At 46.3% G+C, this 18015-nt stretch overlaps 1 protein-coding gene across 2 annotated transcripts in view; it reads right to left on the bottom strand.

Annotated features, from left to right (window-relative positions):
- Positions 1-18015, bottom strand: part of FLVCR2 (FLVCR choline and putative heme transporter 2) — a 62458-nt gene that overhangs the window by 34465 nt on the left and 9978 nt on the right. The gene's annotated exons all lie outside the window — the stretch shown is intronic.

The following is an 18015-nucleotide window of genomic DNA, read 5'->3' on the forward strand; positions in this document are numbered from 1 at the left end:
AGAGACCTCTGGGACAACATTAAACACACCAACATTCGCATTAGAGAGGTACCAGAAAGAGAAGAGAGAGAGAAAGGAACCGAGAAAATATTTGAAGAGATTATAGTCAAAAACTTCCCTAACGTGGGAAAGGAAATAGTCACCCAAGTCCAGGAAGCGCAGCGAGTCCCAGGCCAGATAAACTCAAGGAGAAACATGCCGAAACACATAGTAATCAAATTGACAAAAATTAAAGACAAAGAAAAATTATTAAAAGCAACAAGGGAAAAATGACAACATACAAGGGAACTCCCATAGGGTTAACAGCGGATTTCTCACCAGAGACTCTACAAGCCAGAAGGGAGTGGCACCATATATTTAAAGCAATGAAATGGAAGACCTACAAACAAGATTACTCTACCAGCAAGGATCTCATTCAGATTCCACGGAGAAATCAAAAGCTTTATAGACAAGCAAAAGCTAAGAGAATTCAGCACCACCAAATCAGCTCTACAACAAATGCTAAAGGAACTTCTCTAACTAGAAAACACACGAGAAGAAAGCGGACCTACAAAAACAAACCCAAAACTATTAAGAAAAAGGTAACAGGAACAAACATATCGATAATTACGTTAAATGTGAATGGATTAAATGCTCCAGCCAAAAGACACAGATTCACTGAATGGATACAAAACAAGACCCATACACACACTGTCTACAAGAGACCCACTTCCAACCTAGGGACACATACAGACTGAAAGTGAGGGGATGCAAAAAGATATTCCATGCAAATGGAAATCAAAAGAAAGCTGGAGTAGCAATACTCATATCAGATAAAATAGACTTTAAGTTAAAGAATGTTACAAGAGACAAGGAAGGACACTACACAATGATCAAGGGATCAATCCAAGAAGAAGATATAACAATTATACATATATATGCACCCAACATAGGAGCACCTCAATACATAAGGCAAATGCTAACAGCTATAAAAGAGGAAATCGACAGTAACACAATAATAGTGGGGGACTTTAACACCTCACTTACACCAATGGACAGATAATCCAGACAGAAAATTAATAAGGAAACACAAGCTTTAAACACAATAGACCAGATAGATTTAACTGATATTTATAGGGGATTCCATCCCAAAACAGCAGATTACACTTTCTTCTCAAGTGCACACAGAACATTCTCCAGGATAGATCACATCTTGGGTCACAAATCAAGCCTCGGTAAATTTAAGAAAATTGAAATCATATCAAGCATCTTTTCTGAGCAATATGCTATGAGATTAGAAAACAATTGCAGGGAAAAAAGCGTAAAAAACACAAACACATGGAGGCTAAATAATATGTTACTAAATAACCAAGAGATCACTGAAGAAATCAAAGAGGAAATCAAAAATACCTAGAGACAAATTACAATGAAAACACGACAATTCAAAACCTATGGGATGCAGCAAACAGCAGTTCTAAGAGGGAAGTTTATAACAATACAAGCCTACCTCAAGAAATAAGAAAATATCTCAAATAAACAATCTAACCTACACCTAAAGGAACTAGAGAAAGAAGAACAAACAAAACCCAAAGTTAGTAGAAGGAAAGAAATCATGAAGATCAGAGCAGAAATAAATGGAATAGAGACAAAGAAAACAATAGCAAAGATCAATAAAACTAAAAGCTGGTTCTTTGAGAAGATAAACAAAATTGATAAACCTTCAGCCAGCCTCATCAAGAAAATGAGAGAGAGGACTCAAATCAATAAAATTAGAAATGAAAAAGGAGAAGTTACAACAGACACCACAGAAATACAAAGCATCCTAAGAGACTACTACAAGCAACTCTATGGCAATAAAATGGACAACCTGGAAGAAATGAACAAATTCCTAGAAATGCACAACCTTCTGAGACTGAACCAGGAAGAAATATAAAATATGAACAGACCAGTCACAAGCACTGAAATTGAAACTGTGATTAAAAATCTTCCAACAAAAAAAGCCCAGGACCAGATGGCTTCAGAGGCGAATTCTATCAAACATTTAGAGAAGAGCTAACACCTATCCGTCTCAAACTTTTCCAAAATATAGCAGAGGGAGGAACACTCCCAACCTCATTGGATGAGGCCACCATCACCCTGACACCAAAACCAGACAAAGATGTCACAAAGAAAACTACAGGCCAATATCACTGATGAACATAGATGCAAAAATCCTCAACAAAATACTAGCAAACAGAATCCAACAGCACATTAAAAGGATCATACACCATGATCAAGTGGGGTTTATTCCAGGAATGCAAGAATTCTTCAATATACGCAAATCAATCGATGTGATAAACCATATTAACAAATTGAAGGAGAAAAACCATGTAATTTTCTCAAAAGATGCAAGAAAGCTTTTGACAAAATTCAACACCCATTTATGATAAAAACCCTCCAGAAAGCAGGGACAGAGGGAACTTACCTCAACATAATAAAGGCCATATATGACAAACCCACAGCCAAAATCATTCTCAATGGTGAAAAACTGAAACCATTTCCTCTAAGATCAGGAACAAGACAACACCACTATTATTCAACATAGTTTTGGAAGTTTTAGCCATAGCAATCAGAGAAGAAAAAGAAATTAAGGGAATCCAAGTTGGAGAAGAAGTTGGAATCCAAGTTGGAGAAGAAGTAAAGCTGTCACTGTTTGCAGATGACATGATATTATACATAGAGAATCCTAAAGATGCCACCAGAAAACTAGAGCTAATTAATGAATTTGGTAAAGTAGCAGGATACAAAATTAATGCTCAGAAATCTCTTGTATTCCTATACACTAATGATGAAAAATCTGGAAGAGAAATTAAGGAAACACTCCCATTTACCACTGCAACAAAAAGAATAAAATACTTAGGATTAAACCTTCCTAAGGAGACAAAATACCTGTATGCAGAAAACTATAAGACACTGATGAAAGAAATTAAATATGGTACAAACAGATGGAGAGATATACCATGTTCTTGGATTGGAAGAATCAATATTGTGAAAATGACTCTACTACCCAAAGCAATCTACAGATTCAATGCAATCCCTATCAAATTACCAATGGCATTTTTTACAGAACTAGAACAAAAAACCTTAAAATTTATATGAAGACACAAAAGACCCCACATAGACAAAGTAATCTTGAGGGGAAAAAAAAAAGATCTGGAGGAATCAGACTCCCTGACTTCAGACTATACTACAAAGCTACAGTAATCAAGACAATATGCTACTGGCACAAAAACAGAAATATAGATCCATGGAACAGGATATAAAGCCCAGAGATAAACCCATACACCTATGGTCAACTAATTTATGACAAAGGAGGCAAGGATATACAATGGAGAAAAGACAGTCTCTTCAATAATTGGTGCTGCAAAAACTGGACAGCTACACGGAACACTCCCTAACACCATACACAAAAATAAACTCAAAATGGATTAAAGAACTAAATGTAACACCAGACACTATAAAACTCTTAGGAGGGGCTTCCCTGGTGGCGTAGTAGTTGAGAGTCCACCTGCCGATGCAGGGGACACGGGTTCGTGCCCCAGTCCGGGAAGATTCCACATGCCACGGAGCGGCTAGGCCCGTGAGCCATGGCTGCTGAGCCTGCACATCCAGAGCCTGTGCTCTGCAACGGGAGAGGCCACAAGAGTGAGAGGCCCGCGTATCACAAAAAAAAAAAAAACCTTTTAGGGGAAAACACAGGAAGAACACTCTTTGACATGAATCACAGCAAGATCTTTTTTTCTTTTAAATTGTTTTCCTTGTTTCTATTTCATTTATTTCTGCTCTGATCTTTATGATTTCTTTCCTTCTACTAACTTTGGGTTTTGTTTTTCTCCTTTCTCTAGTTCCTTTAGATATAAGGTTAGATTGTTTGAGATTTTTCTTGTTTTTTTTTTTAATTATTTATTTTTGGTTGCATTGGGTCTGCTGCTGTGCACAGGCTTTCTCTAGTTGCAGCAAGCGAGGGCTACTCTTCCTTGCAGTGCAAGGGCTTCTCATTGTGGTGGCTTCTCTTGTTGTGGAGCACGGGCTCTAGGTGAGCAGGCTTCAGTAGTTGTGGCACACAAGCTCAGTAGTTGTGGCTCACGGACTCTAGAGCACAAGCTCAGTAGTTGTGGCGCATGGGCTTATTTGCTCCATGGCATGTGGGATCTTTCTGGCCCAAGGCTTCAACCTGTGTCCCCTGCATTGGCAGGCAGGTTCTTAACCACTGCACGACCAGGGAAGCTTTTTTCTTGTTTCTTGAGGTAGGCTTGTATTGCTATAAACTTCACTCTTAGAACTGCTTTTGCTGCATCCCATAGGTTTTGAATTGTCGTGTTTTCATTGTAATTTGTCTCTAGGTATTTTTGATTTCCTCCTTGATTTCTTCAGTGATCTCTTGGTTATTTAGTAACATATTATTTAGCCTCTATGTGTTTGTGTTTTTTACGCTTTTTTCCCTGCAATTGTTTTCTAATCTCATAGCATATTGCTCAGAAAAGATGCTTGATATGATTTCAATTTTCTTAAATTTACCGAGGCTTGATTTGTGACCCAAGATGTGATCTATCCTGGAGAATGTTCCATGTGCACTTGAGAAGAAAGTGTAATCTGCTGTTTTGGGATGGAATCCCCTATAAATATCAATTAAATCTATCTGGTCTATTGTGTCATTTAAAGCTTGTGTTTCCTTATTAATTTTCTGTCTGGATTATCTGTCCATTGGTGTAAGTGAGGTGTTAAAGTCCCCCACTATTATTGTGTTACTGTCGATTTCCTCTTTTATAGCTGTTAGCATTTGCCTTATGTATTGCGGTGCTCCTATGTTGGGTGCATATATATGTATAATTGTTATATCTTCTCCTTGGATTGATCCTGTGTAGCGTCCCTCCTTGTCTCTTGTAACATTCTTTAACTTAAAGTCTATTTTAACTGATATGAGTATTGCTACGCCAGCTTTCTTTTGATTTCCATTTGCATGGAATATCTTTTTGCATCCCCTCACTTTCAGTCTGTATGTGTCCCTAGGTCGGAAGTGGGTCTCTTGTAGACAGCATATTTATGGATCTTGTTTTTGTATCCATTCAATGAATCTGTGTCTTTTGGCTGGAGCATTTAATCCATTCACATTTAACGTAATTATCGATATGTTTGTTCCTGTTACCTTTTTCTTAATTGTTTTGGGTTTGTTTTTGTAGGTCCTTTTCTTCTCTTGTGTTTCCCAGTTAGAGAAGTTCCTTTACCATTTGTTGTAGAGCTGGTTTGGTGGTGAATTCTCTTAGCTTTTGCTTGTCTATAAAGCTTTTGATTTCTCCATCAAATCTGAATGAGATCCTTGCTGGGTAGAGTACTCTTGGTTGTAGGTTCTTCCCTCTCATCACTTCAAATATATCGACGCCATCCCACAGTGACTTTTCTCCAGGAGGAAATCGGCTTTCGCAGTACTTTCATGCCCAGTGTGGAAACCAAAACATAGGGATTGGACTGTAAGCTGCTGCCTCTTCTGTTTTTTTCAGGGCATATTTTTTCCTACTTCTTGAGAGCTGTGTTCAGTGATCGTGCACAGCTCTATACCCAGCTCCTAGTTCCTGAGTCTGTCCCTTAGCAGGAACTCAGTGATGTTGGCTGGCTGGACAGACAGACAGATGGACGTTGGTGGAAGGTCTTGTCTACGCAAAGCTGGCAGAAATACACGGGTCTGCCCACTAAGGACCACATTCTTTCTACAAACCACATTGTCCTCTCATTGGTAAGGGCAGAAAATGGGTACATGGGGGACTGGGAAGAGGGCAGAATGGCTGACTGGTTTTTGTGCATCTACTAGGCACTGGGTATCTAATAGAGTTTATCTTTTTCATTCAGCCCATGAACTTTTGCAACAAAGACAAAAATGAGAAAAACTGGGGGTGGGCACCCAGCCAGCCTATGGGCACACAGGCGGGTAGCAGAAGAGCTGGGCTCCTAAACAAGTTTTGTCTGACTCCAGGCTCCAGCTCACCTCCTGCCTACCAGGAAATGCTACTGGTGTGACACTAGTCAACACGGAAGCCTGTATTTTCACTCCTTTGAGTTCTGTCTCGCATTTGATAGAACACCACCAGGGTAAAAACCAGAGACCCGCAGCCCAAGTCAGGACAAGAATCATTTAAAGAGTTGATGGAATGCTTCTCCCAAGGGTGGGATCCGTACCTTTCTCACACTCACAAAAAAACAAAGACCCAGACTATGAATGTAAGGGATTGAAAATCACCATTAACTGGTTTTGACTTGCCTTATGCCCCAGCATTTGTTCTGTAGTTTTATCCTCCTCAACAAAATACAGTCAGGAGCAAAATACACAATACACAGACAGTCTCCGCTCTTCAGAGTCTATGAGCCTAATCACAATGGTTCACTTCACCCCAAAAGAAGATGTTTTACCAAAATGGGGTGAATAAAGGATAGAGAGGCAGACTGGGATACTCAATTTTTGTTTTCGATTTGATTTTTGCCCTTTCTGCAAACTCAAGGGTGATATTTAAACACTGTTGCAATAGCAGCAGTCACGAGCACTTCCAGAGCAAATGTCACAGTTAAAAACATGCCTGTGCAGCCTGAGGGCTTCGGGTGACAGGAAGAAGCCGTACTCTGTGTCATGCATCACTTGTCACTCCAGCTCACGCACTCGGCAGAGCCAAAATAAACCCAGAAACCACTAGGCTGCATCTGGGGTAAGATGCCCACACTTGACCAACAACACAACACAACACGTGTTATGTTGGCTCTGAGATCCACAGAACTACTGTCCCCAACACCATCCATGTGGGGCACCCCTGCAAAGCCCCAAGTCACAACTGAATCCAGGCAAAAAGCTGCCCTCCCAGTGCTGCCTGGTCATGAACATGCCCAGACCATCAAAGGAAGACCCTGGGGCTTTCACAAAAGGCAGGGAGCTCTGCGTCAACACCATGGTGAGCGCTTAGTCCACTGGAACAAGGACAGACCACTGGTCCCCACCTGAACCCTCTTCCAGGGTCCCAGGCACCTCATCCTCCAGACCCAGGTATTGGCCAGCAGGATCCTGCTCATCTTGGTAGGAGGCAACCACATCAGCAAGCAGGTTCTCACCCGCCCAACCTCATTCCTCCTCGGTCCATTCCTGCCCCAGGCATGCCTGCTGATCAGAGAAAGATGCGCCCACTCTCAGCCCCATGGCTGGGTCCCCATTGCCTCATTCCTTCCCCCTGGGCACAGTCACCCGATCAGGGTGGCATGTCTCTTGCATTTCAGGACTCCCAACAGCTGGCTTTCTGGCGTCAAGGGTCAAAAATGTCCCCTTACTGGGCCAGCAGCTTTCCCTGCAGCAAAGCTCCTGGGCTTGAAGGCTTGCTTCAAAGTTGGTCTCCTTATGACCTAATCGGAGGGTCACCATGCTCCTCAAGGAGCTCACACCCATGTGGTTCATTTTAACAGTGAACATTGTTCATTTTGAAGTGAACCCCTCCCCCTTCCTCCTTTCCACCCCAACATCCCTCAGACATGTCGTCACTCTACACAGTGGTTAAGGCCTAGGGCTCCAAGTTCAGAAAGGTGTGTGTTCACATACCAGCTCTGCCAGTTAGGAGATGTCTGGCATGGGCAAGTTAATTCCCCTCTTTGTGCCTATTTCCTAATTCACAAAGGAAGGTACTGCCTACTTCACACCCTCTAGCTCAGGGGGGTGCTCTGACGCCTAGTGAGCCCATTTGAGTGGACTACTGTGCAGAACGCTTTACACCAGGAGGGCTCACTCCTCTTCTGCAAGCCTGCCTCTCCCACCCCGCACGCTCTCCCCCAGCAATGGCGACAGGCAGGGGAGGAGAGGCCACTGGGACAAACAAGATGTGCTTGGTTGACCGACGGCAGCCCCACAGACACCTGCCCTGGCTCTCCTCATCCTTCTCTGCTCATTCTCTCTGCCCTTTCTCATCTCTCAGCCCCCTGGCCTCTGCCCTCTCACAACCACGCTGTCCGACCCTCCCCCGCCGTCCTTGGACGTCCACAATGCATCAGCTCCCCGCCCCCTTTCGGATGATGTGACCTCTCTCCCACCAGCCTGCATAGCGTGTTCAGGGGCACCTTCCTCGGCGCTGCTCTGACCACGCGGTCCTGCTCAAGGACCCTCAAGGAGCCAGCCCTCTCCCAGGGAGGACCACATCCACACCCCTCAGCCTGCTGTTCTTAGCTTTCTTCACATCCCGTCCCACCTCCATCTGCTTCCCTGGATGTCCCCGGACTGGATGATTCACAAGCCCAACCTTTCATCGACTGGTCTCAACCTTTATCCCAGCAGATTCATTGTTTGCAAAGGTCTCTCTCCTTGAGTCTTTTAGAGCCCATCTCACCCTCAGTTCCTTCACTGAGTTTTCCTTGGTCATGCTAGTGAGGCTTGATCTCCTTGCCCTAACTCCTCTAATCCTTTGGTTTTCAACCTTATTTGTGACACTAGTCTGGTGCCTGGTAAACACAAAAGGAGTTTACTCGATAAATGGGTACCGAATGAATGGGCTGCAGTTAACTGGCATGTCAGGAAAACGTCACTACCCTTCCAGATTAGCCATGAGCCCAGATCTGGGGAAAGATGTCGTTGGAAATTTAAATCTAGACAAGACTCTCAGAGAAAGTATGCTATTTAAAAAAACATCATTGGGGGTTGTTTTAAAATCAGCACCACATGAAAGATAAATTTGGGTTCAACCTAGATTTCCACACACCATGTTTGCTCAAAGCTGACCAACCCCTATGAGCAACGTTAAGCACACGGCAGGATGCCACCCTCACAAGGGTGTTTCTATGTGATGGGTGACCACATACAGGTGTGTATCTATACATGTCTATGTACACTAGCAAGGATCTTAATGATCTAAAGATTAATCAGACGCTAAGTGTCACAGAGTACAACAGTTGAGGAAAACTTAGCTACATAGGCAAATGTATGAAAATGTGACTATATAAAGGGTCACTTAAGTCCATGCAGAATTTATGGGCACTAAAATGTGCTACAATTATAGTATGTCTAATTTCCATCCCATACAAAACGCGCCCACCCTCTCCTGGGGCTGCGTGTCTGGACACTGGTACCTCAGGCGTGGCCATCGGGGCCACCAGCAGGGAGGCCACCACTACAACCTGTCTCCCAGGCCCACGTCCACGTGGGAATTATACACAGCGCTCGGAAGTGACTTCAACACTCACGGCCCATCCCTACACCCTGCTGTGAGCATTTAAACACCACGAAGTGGTGCTGCTAGGCAAGTGTGCACACTCGCTACATAGTTCTGCTCCTATTGGCCAGTGCCAGGTAAACTTAGACGTGTGTTTACACCTCAGTGAAAACACTACACCTCAGTGACTGAAGAATAACTAATTTGGGTAAAATGATGCACAAACAAAGGTTCCAGGATCCCCAATGTGGGTCTCCGTTAGAGTGAAGGTACATGGCAGGAAAGCCAACTTTGGATGTGGAGGAGGCTCAGAGGGCGGTCCTGGGACTGAGGCTTGGATGTCCCAGAAAGAAGCAAGGAGAGCGAGGTGGCTGCTGGGCACGGAAACACTGAACTTGAACTACAGCTTAATCATGAGGACAAGCTCCCAGCCACCCAGGACCACCAGGCAGCGTCTAGGAACACACCGCAGTCGGCAATCACGTGCACGCAAAGCCTGCTCACATGATCGTATTTTTGAAATTCCCAAATCCAACCCCTTGGCTTCTTCTAAAAAGGCCAACTGAGGATTAAGGAGGCAGCAGACCTTCAGGAACAAAAACAATCCCACTAACCTGGGGGCAAATCGCCCATGAAAGAGCTTTATGGATTTAAAAGGCTAGGCTTAGGTCCCTAAGAACTTGGGAAGCAGGGTCACAGCTGGTTGAATATAGACTTTGTTAGAGTCCCTCCCCAATCACAGGGTTTGTCTCCAAACCTGTGATTGTGCTGGTGGCTTATATAACCTCAGCTTGGATTTCCTCAGTCCTTTGGGGTAAAGAGGTTAGGGAAAGGCAAGAAGAGCACTAGTGAAATCAGGACAGCCTGTAATCACTGCTTCCCAGGGAAGGTAAGAATAGTGACCACGGCTGACCCATTGTGCTCGCCACGCCACAGTTACTGGCCTAGGCACTATTAAGTGCTATACACATACACACACTCTTTTAATCCCTATTTTTAAATGGAGAAAACTAGCCTTTAGGTAGCTTGCCCAGGGTCATAGAACAGCAAGTGTTCTATGCTGGGCTTCAAGTTCAGGCCACGGGTACTAGAGTTTGACCCATTCACCATTTGGCTGAATGTTCAGGTCTTGGCTGTTATTCAAACTATAAGGAAGGAAACTAACACATAATGAGCACCTACTGTGCTAGGCAGTTGCTAAATGATTTTTCACGTTATTTCATTTAATCCCTTCCAACAACTCCCTAAAGTTGTCAGGATTATCTCTGGTTTGGTTTTTACAGATGAGAAAACTGTAACTTGCCCAAGTTCACCCAGCTTCTAATAGCACAACTGAGATTCAAGCCCATGGCAATCTGACTCCAAACCCCTTGACGAAACAGGTGAATTTCACGGAAGTAAATGCCTCAGGGACCTGACAACATCTCCAGTCTTACACACTCGATTCTATCATTCAAGTGTCCCCCGTTTGTCTAGCTATTGGAGGAAGTGACCATGAGAGGTGTGTCCGGCTATAGTCTGTTTTGTTGACCACTTAGTTACACCCTATGGGGTTCCTTGTTCTTATGCGATGCTGACTTTTGGTTGTTTTCCACGTAGGGTGTTTGTTGTCTCCCCAGCTAGATTTTAGCACCGTGAGGACAGAGACATTGACTAACATTTCCTTGTGTGACCCCCTCCCCCCGCGCCCAGTACAATGCTAAGAACAGAGATGGGGATCAGGAAGTATCTTCTGAATAAAGAGAAGCCTTTTAGAACTGTGCAGCTCAAAAGTAACTCAAGAATTTCCAGTTTCTTCTACAGCAAAGAAGTTGGGCACAGTAGCAATTTGCTGCTTTCAGTCATCAACTCAAGAGGCTCCTGGTGCACACATGCCTCCTGTTAAGGGTAGGTGTTCCTCCTGAAATTGTCCTTGTGACAACATCTGCAAAGGCTCAGTCCTGGTCTAGGTGAGACCATATGCCAAGGCTCCTCTGCTCCCCTTTCCCCGAGCGCCCACCTCACTGCCGGCTTCTCCACCCAAAGGTCCCTCTCACTACAGAGCTGACAGTCAACGACCATAGGCTCCTAGAACTTCCCCAGTGACTCAGCCGGGGAAGAGGAAAGATGAGGGGCATCTTTCCAATCACCAGGCCAGAGAGGAAAGATGAGGGGCATCTTTCCAATCACCAGGCCAGCAGAGATGCAGACCATACTTTCTCCAACTTTTGGAGAAAGTGAAGAGCTCCAGGCAGATGCTTTGGCACTTCCACCAACTCCCAACCAGATGCCAGCTCGCAGCAGCCAACAGATGAACCCAAATGTCTTGTGTGGTGTTGCTGCGCTCAACCTTACCACTCCCTGCCTGGTGACAGATGGTGAAACCAGAAGAACTGTTTCCTTTGTCTGATATGTCACGAGCTGTCATTCCTAAAAGTAATTCATGTGACAAAACATGTTTCTAATTCTCCCAAGTTTTCTTCTGAGTCTGGTTGGGCTTTCTTGGTGACAGCTCTCCCCTTCCAACTTTCAGAGGTGAAACTGAGACCAGGGGGTTTACTCACAGGCAGGCCCTGGAAGAGTGATTTCTTAAAGTGCTACCACAAGCCAGACCCACTTCAGGGTGCACATCCAGAAACAGGCTGGGCTCTAAGTAGATTTTTCCAAAGAGCCAACTTCATAAGGCAACTACCCCTGCCTCATTATCCCAGAGAGATCTGCAGAGAAAAAGAAATCTAAACCTTGCACCAGGAAAACTATTAATCACCCATACCTACCACCACCCCAAGAACGCAACGCCATCAGCTCTCGCCCTGGGATTCAGGGAGTTAATCAGGACCTACATACATGAGGTCATCGCCCCTCCTACTTGGCCTGACATTTCCACCACTAGTCACTCCATAAGTAATGCCTTACGGTCTAATCCCTCTCCTCTTAAGTGTGAACTCAGGAACTTTTCTATTCACTACTGTAACCTCAGAGCTCAGAACGTGGGTTGGCACAGAGTAGATATTCAATAAAAATTTTTCAAACAATAAATAAAGGCTGTGGTGCACTGTCTCAAAGAAACCACAGCTCCCAAGAATTGACATAAAGGTCAGAGTGCTTGGCCCTGTAAATGGAGAGTACAGCCCTTAATCTGAGGTTGTACCTCATGAGATAGACAGCCAAGGGGATGAGAGCCTTCATTCACTGACTCTCATTTGTCCCATTACGGGCTGTCAACTGGGGAGACACCTGGAGGCTGGCCAGAGTGGATGCAATCCAGGACAAGCAGAATTCAAAGAGAAACAGAGACTGGATGGCCAGGGGCCTGTGTGGTTTACTCGCAAGCGACAGAGATCTGGCCCACAGTGGGGGCACCCTCGTAAAGGACTTGGATTTTTGTGGAGTAGCATGAGAATACAGGGCCAGCGTTCTTGGGCAAATAATGGGATCCCCTCTTCCCTAAGGAGAGAGAGAAGAATTCCAGAGAGAGGAAAGTCAATTATCACAGTCACAAGGGCTGTTTGAGCCCCACCAGTCCCCACTTGTTACCATGGGTCGGTGCCGCTTGCTAAATGTAAGGGGCCTGGGAGAAAATGTGGTAACATCAGGACATCAGGCCCTTAGGAGAAGACTTCTTACTCCCGGGACCCATCTCCTGACGGTAGGGGCTAAGTCAGTTCTGTGCTCTGCCACCACTGCCACTTCCTACACTGAAGAGAGGAGCCATCCAAGGCACACAGAGATTAAAAAGCTGCTTTGTGCCTATCTCTGGCAAAAGGCCCTTCTTGGCATCAAAAGGAATTAGAATGGTCCCCAGGACCTTAGGAGCTGCATCACGGCTCAAGTCAAAAGGACCACATCAGCAGGGATGCTCCAGAAACCAGGAGCTCTGGGAGAGGTTCCTACAGCCAGAACGACCAGAACATTTTCTGAAATGAAGAGCTGACTCTAAAGCCAAGAATGCTGAACCCTGTAAACCGAGGGCATGGCCCCCGAATCCAAGGTGGCTCTTTACCAGATGGACAGGACCTGATTTATGTACAGGAAGCCCTTGCACTCTCTGAGTGTCACGAGGCAAGTCCAGAGTCCTTTTTTCTTTTTTTTTAAGGGCACGTAAAAGCCCACATTTGCACAAAATTTCAGTTTTCAAGGCACCTGCACACCCAGCATATAAACTGAGTCTCAAAACCATCCAGTGAGGTGACGAGCCGGATGCCCACAGCACAGGAGAGGCACAGAGCCTGGGAGGGGACCGTCCTTTTCTCCATCTTGTAACTGAGTTGGCTCAACTTGCTGAAGTTACAGAGTAGATCAGCAGCGAGGTAACATCGGGACTTCTGATGGTCCCATTCGCAGCCCTGCTCTCTTCCCACAGAGCTTTGCTGAGCCACGACGAGCCACCAAGCAGCCACGCAGCCCAAGAAGACGTGGTCTGAGACCCAAGATGAACCAGGGTCTGATGGGGTCCTTTGCAATGGGGTTTGTTATGTAACTGAGAGATGCATCTGGGTCATCATAAAATGGCTAACAGTTACTCTGTACCTCTTACCAGAGTTCTTTCTGGACAGTGAGTCAGAGGCAGTGCAATGAGTGGAGAGAACATCAATGTCTCTGGGAGTCTCTCAACAAACTTACACTGGTGAGCTGGGCCCTGCAGACACAACTTCCTACCCCCCACAGTAGCCTTGAGAGAACCAAACATTCCCAAGGAGGACTCTCCTTGCTCCACAAATAAAGCAAACCATTGTCAAGATGCCTGTCCCAAGGCCAGAGGCCGAGAATGTCTCTTGGTGGCCCGGTCTTCCCAGGCCTTACCCCCTCAAGTCAGCCAGCCCGAAAGAGGGAGGAGCTCTACCACCTGCAGCTCTTCCTGAGGACCTGCTTCCAAGGCCATAGAGTTGAGGAAGCAGGTGGAGGGGATTTTCTCAGGAGGCCCACTTACGCATAAAAGGTGAAAAAGATTAGTAAGAGGGTTGGGTCAAGCTGCACTCTTCCCCCACCCACCACCCCCATCCTCCCGAGGCCACAGTTGACATGTTACTTGATGGCAATCACAGAACATGCTCTGGAATGTGACGGAAGTCAGCAATGAGAAGACCATTCCCCAAAGCATAAAACCAGAACACCAGTCGTCCATCTTTCCATTCACATGTTCTCAGTCCCCACCACGTGCCAGGCATGTGGCCTCTTCCGGCCTGTGTTCTATGAGCAAGGTCTTTAGGGGGGTGACCTATTTCTAGAAGGGTGGTGATGTCAGCCCCAACCTAACTCATCAGCAGAGACTGGACAGGCAAGTCTGCTTAAGTTCCTGACCTATGGTGTCAGGGAGGAGGATCTGTCAGCAAATATTCCCAGGACAGCAGCTGGGATGAAAGAAAGGCCCAGAATCCAGAGATTCTGGAGTCTGACGGGGAGGGAGAAGACGGATGTGCCTTCAGGGAATGTCTGCGGAGACTCATCTGGTTCAGGAACTTTCGCAACCCCTTTGACTTTAGTGTCCATCCTGTGAGGCCGGCTTCCTTATTACAGAATAGGTAAGCTGATGCCCAAAGAGAGCAGGTGTCTAGCCAGAGGTCCCAAATACGGGGGTCAGCAGAGCCGGGTCAGGGTCTCATGGCTCCCACACCAGGAGTTCTCCAACTTCAGGGCGCACCACAATCCCCGGCAGATAATCAAAACCACAGATTCCTGAGCTCCACCCTGGAGAGGCTGATTCCTTGAATCTGCCCCGGTGCCCAGGCATCTGCATTTCTAACAAACACCCCAGGTGGTGCTGGTGGTTCATGGAGCACACTTAGAGACAACTGACCTCCACTGCCCCAAGGACAGAAATCAAGAGCTAATTCTCAGCTGCTGGCTTCCCTCGGCATCCCAGGCAGGGACAGATGGTGGGACCAGTGTGTGCTCCTGCCTAGCTCCTCGGTAGAGAAGCAACCGGCCCCTGAGTTCATCGAGTGGCTCCACAAACATGTCCAGCCCCAAACAGGAAGCTCGGGACAAAGGTCTGAGGAGGCGAGGATTGCTCAAAGGGCAGCCACCACCCCAAACAAACAGCCCATTGCGACGGACCCTGCTTTAACGCCATGACTCATGGAGGCTCACTTCCTATATTTCTGAGTTGATGGGCACAGCAAATGGACCTGAGCACAGACAGCAGCTTCCAGAGCCAGCATGGGAGTCCCGGCCATGCCAACACCGCAACATGGAGCAGAAATCAGGAACTTCCAGGGGAGAGGAAAAGGAAAAAAAAAACAAAAAGGAAGAAAAATAACCTGCAACCTTGCTCCAGCTTCCGTGCCCCCTCCCTTCTGGAGCCCGCAGCGTTGTCTAGTCAAAAGGGATCTCCTGGAACTGTAAAGGGCTTGTGTTCACCTCCTCTCTAGAGAAAGAATCGGATGGGAGCCAAAGCAAACACCGCTCCACTCGTGGTTGCGAGGCACACTGTCTAATCCCGAGAAGTTGGTAAGCAAGTGAGGGCCAGCCCTACCTCCCATCCCCCTCCCGCAAACACACATGGTGCTGGTGCTCTCTGCCCTTCCGCTGGGGCAAGACCTCATCTTGAACTGTGTGGGGCTCAGAGGCCAAGCTACAGTTTTTGCAAAGCCTACTAAAGGAGAGATGCCTGGAATAAGGTGGGGAGGCAGAAGAGCCAGGATGGGCTTCCAGAACCTGCAGGAGACCTCCGACCTCTGAATGACTCAGCAAAGACAAAGGCCTCCGTCCTGAAGAACAGAGAGAAAGGAGATGCTCCCTTGGGTTAAGTTTGGGATGGTGCTAGATAGAAGTCAGGAGACAGAGAAGAAAGAAGAGGAGACACCCGCTTTCACCTTAGCCCTACAGTTCTTCATCATCCCTGATGGGGAGCTAACCAATTCGCATGGGGCTGTTTGATGTTGGGGGTTGGGGGAGGTGAAGGCAAGGGAAGGACATCCTGTTAACAGTGTTGTTGGATAAAGATCAAGAATCAGGCAGTGGAAAACAGCTGTGTCCACCTGATAAGCCTGGGCACCCCACTTCCTTCAGTAGAGTCTTAGGTTTGTAAGACTAAGGTCTGATGTGCAGGGACGGGAACTGGCCCAGTACCTATGTCATCCCTAAGACCCCAAAATCTTCACCACAGACAACCGGTCTCATCAACCACATACTGGGAAGATAACACCGTCTCCTGGCACCAGCACAGCTCTTAGTTTGAGCAGCTCTCAAGAGGAACAAGTCTCCATCAAGATACTGCCTGGAAACTTCCAGAAAGGCCCACCTTCCCCTATTCACCCAACTCCTGGTCACTTTGCTTGTTGAGAATCGGCTCATAACCATCACCTCCTCAGGGAAGCAGTCCCGCTGGCTCCCCGCTACACTCACTCTGGGGTGTGTCCTCCCTCCCACACGCTGTGACCCCTGAATGTCCTGTGCACATGTACCCTTAAGCCTGCCACACGGTGGTACCGGGAGCAGTTAAGTGTTGGCCTCTCCTTCTAGATCAGTGGCCAATTACCTTTATTGATGATATAGTAGGGACAGCATCTGTTCTTCATTTAGCAGACAAACTCTGCTGGCTAAGTGCCCTCCACTTACTGTCTCATTTACTCCTCTCCTCCACTACTGCAGGAGCCAATATTATCTCCATCTTACAAAAGAAGAAGCCGAAAGTTAGAAAAGTTAAGGGTCTTGTCCAAGGGTACACAGCAGAGCTAAAGATGTGTTCTCAACTACCCTGGGTCCAGCAGAGTTCAAGGCACCCCGTAAGGAATGAATAGCTTTTTCCACTGAAAGAGTAAGATTGAGTCACGTCAGAAAGACAATCCAGGCATGAGAGTCCCTTCCTGCAACCACCTGAGCTCTCAGCTGAGTGGTCACCTTAATTCCTTTCAGGAAAGGAATACCTGTTTATTAATTTGTCCATCCATTTTTAAGCGCCTGTTATGCCCAGAGCCTTGACATATGGGAGAGATGTATTAGTCAAGGTTCCAGTCCTTTGACAAGTTTCCCATTTAGTAGGAAGAGGAGGTGGAGGAAGAGGGGGAGACACAAACCCTAGAAAAAAGAAGGCCAGTATCCACAGAAACTCAGGAAGCACACAGAAGGGCAAGGACTGCTTTCCTCCAGCGCAGAGACTGAGGAGATGACGGCAGGGGTGAGCAGTTACCCAGGTACCCAGCCAGAGGGAACACCTCCCAAGCAGTGTATCTTTCTGTTTTTGGTGCCAGTGGTAAAATATACATATAGCATGACATTTACTGTTTTAATCATTTTTAGCTGTACACTTCAGTGGCATTAAGTAGATTCACATCATCGTGCAACCACCACCTCCATGCATCTTCCCAAACTGAAACTCTGTACCCACTAAACACTAACTCCTCATTCCCTCCTCCCCCAGCCCCCCAACCACCATTATACATCTTGTCTCTATGAATTTGATTACTCGAGATTACCTGTGGTATAATAAAAATATATTTGGTCTTCATTTCTGGTTCCTGGCACAGAGCTCTAAACCCTGGGCATTTCCTGAGTGATAGGACTGTCCTTTGTTATACATAAGGATCCTGTTTCCGTCACACCTGAGGTTAGGCTATGAGGTGACTTAGAGTGGGACCCCTCTAGAGCCTCAGGATGGACGTGGTTTCCAGAAGACCAAGTGATAAAGTTTGGGAACTTTCAGCCCCACCCTCCCCCCACCCCTGAGAAGCAAAAGGGAACTGGAAATTGAGCTCTAGAAAAACTCTTGAACAAGGAAATTCGGTGAGCTTACAGGCTGGTGAACCCATCACATCAAAGTGCTGGGAGGGTGGCCCACAGAGGCTCTGGCGTCTCCTCCATTTGGCTGTTCCTGACTTGTAGACTTTATAATAAACCAAGAAAAACAGTGCTT

Source organism: Grampus griseus (genome assembly GCF_964374135.1).
Source record: "Grampus griseus genome assembly, chromosome: 2".
Lineage (NCBI taxonomy): Eukaryota > Metazoa > Chordata > Mammalia > Artiodactyla > Delphinidae > Grampus > Grampus griseus.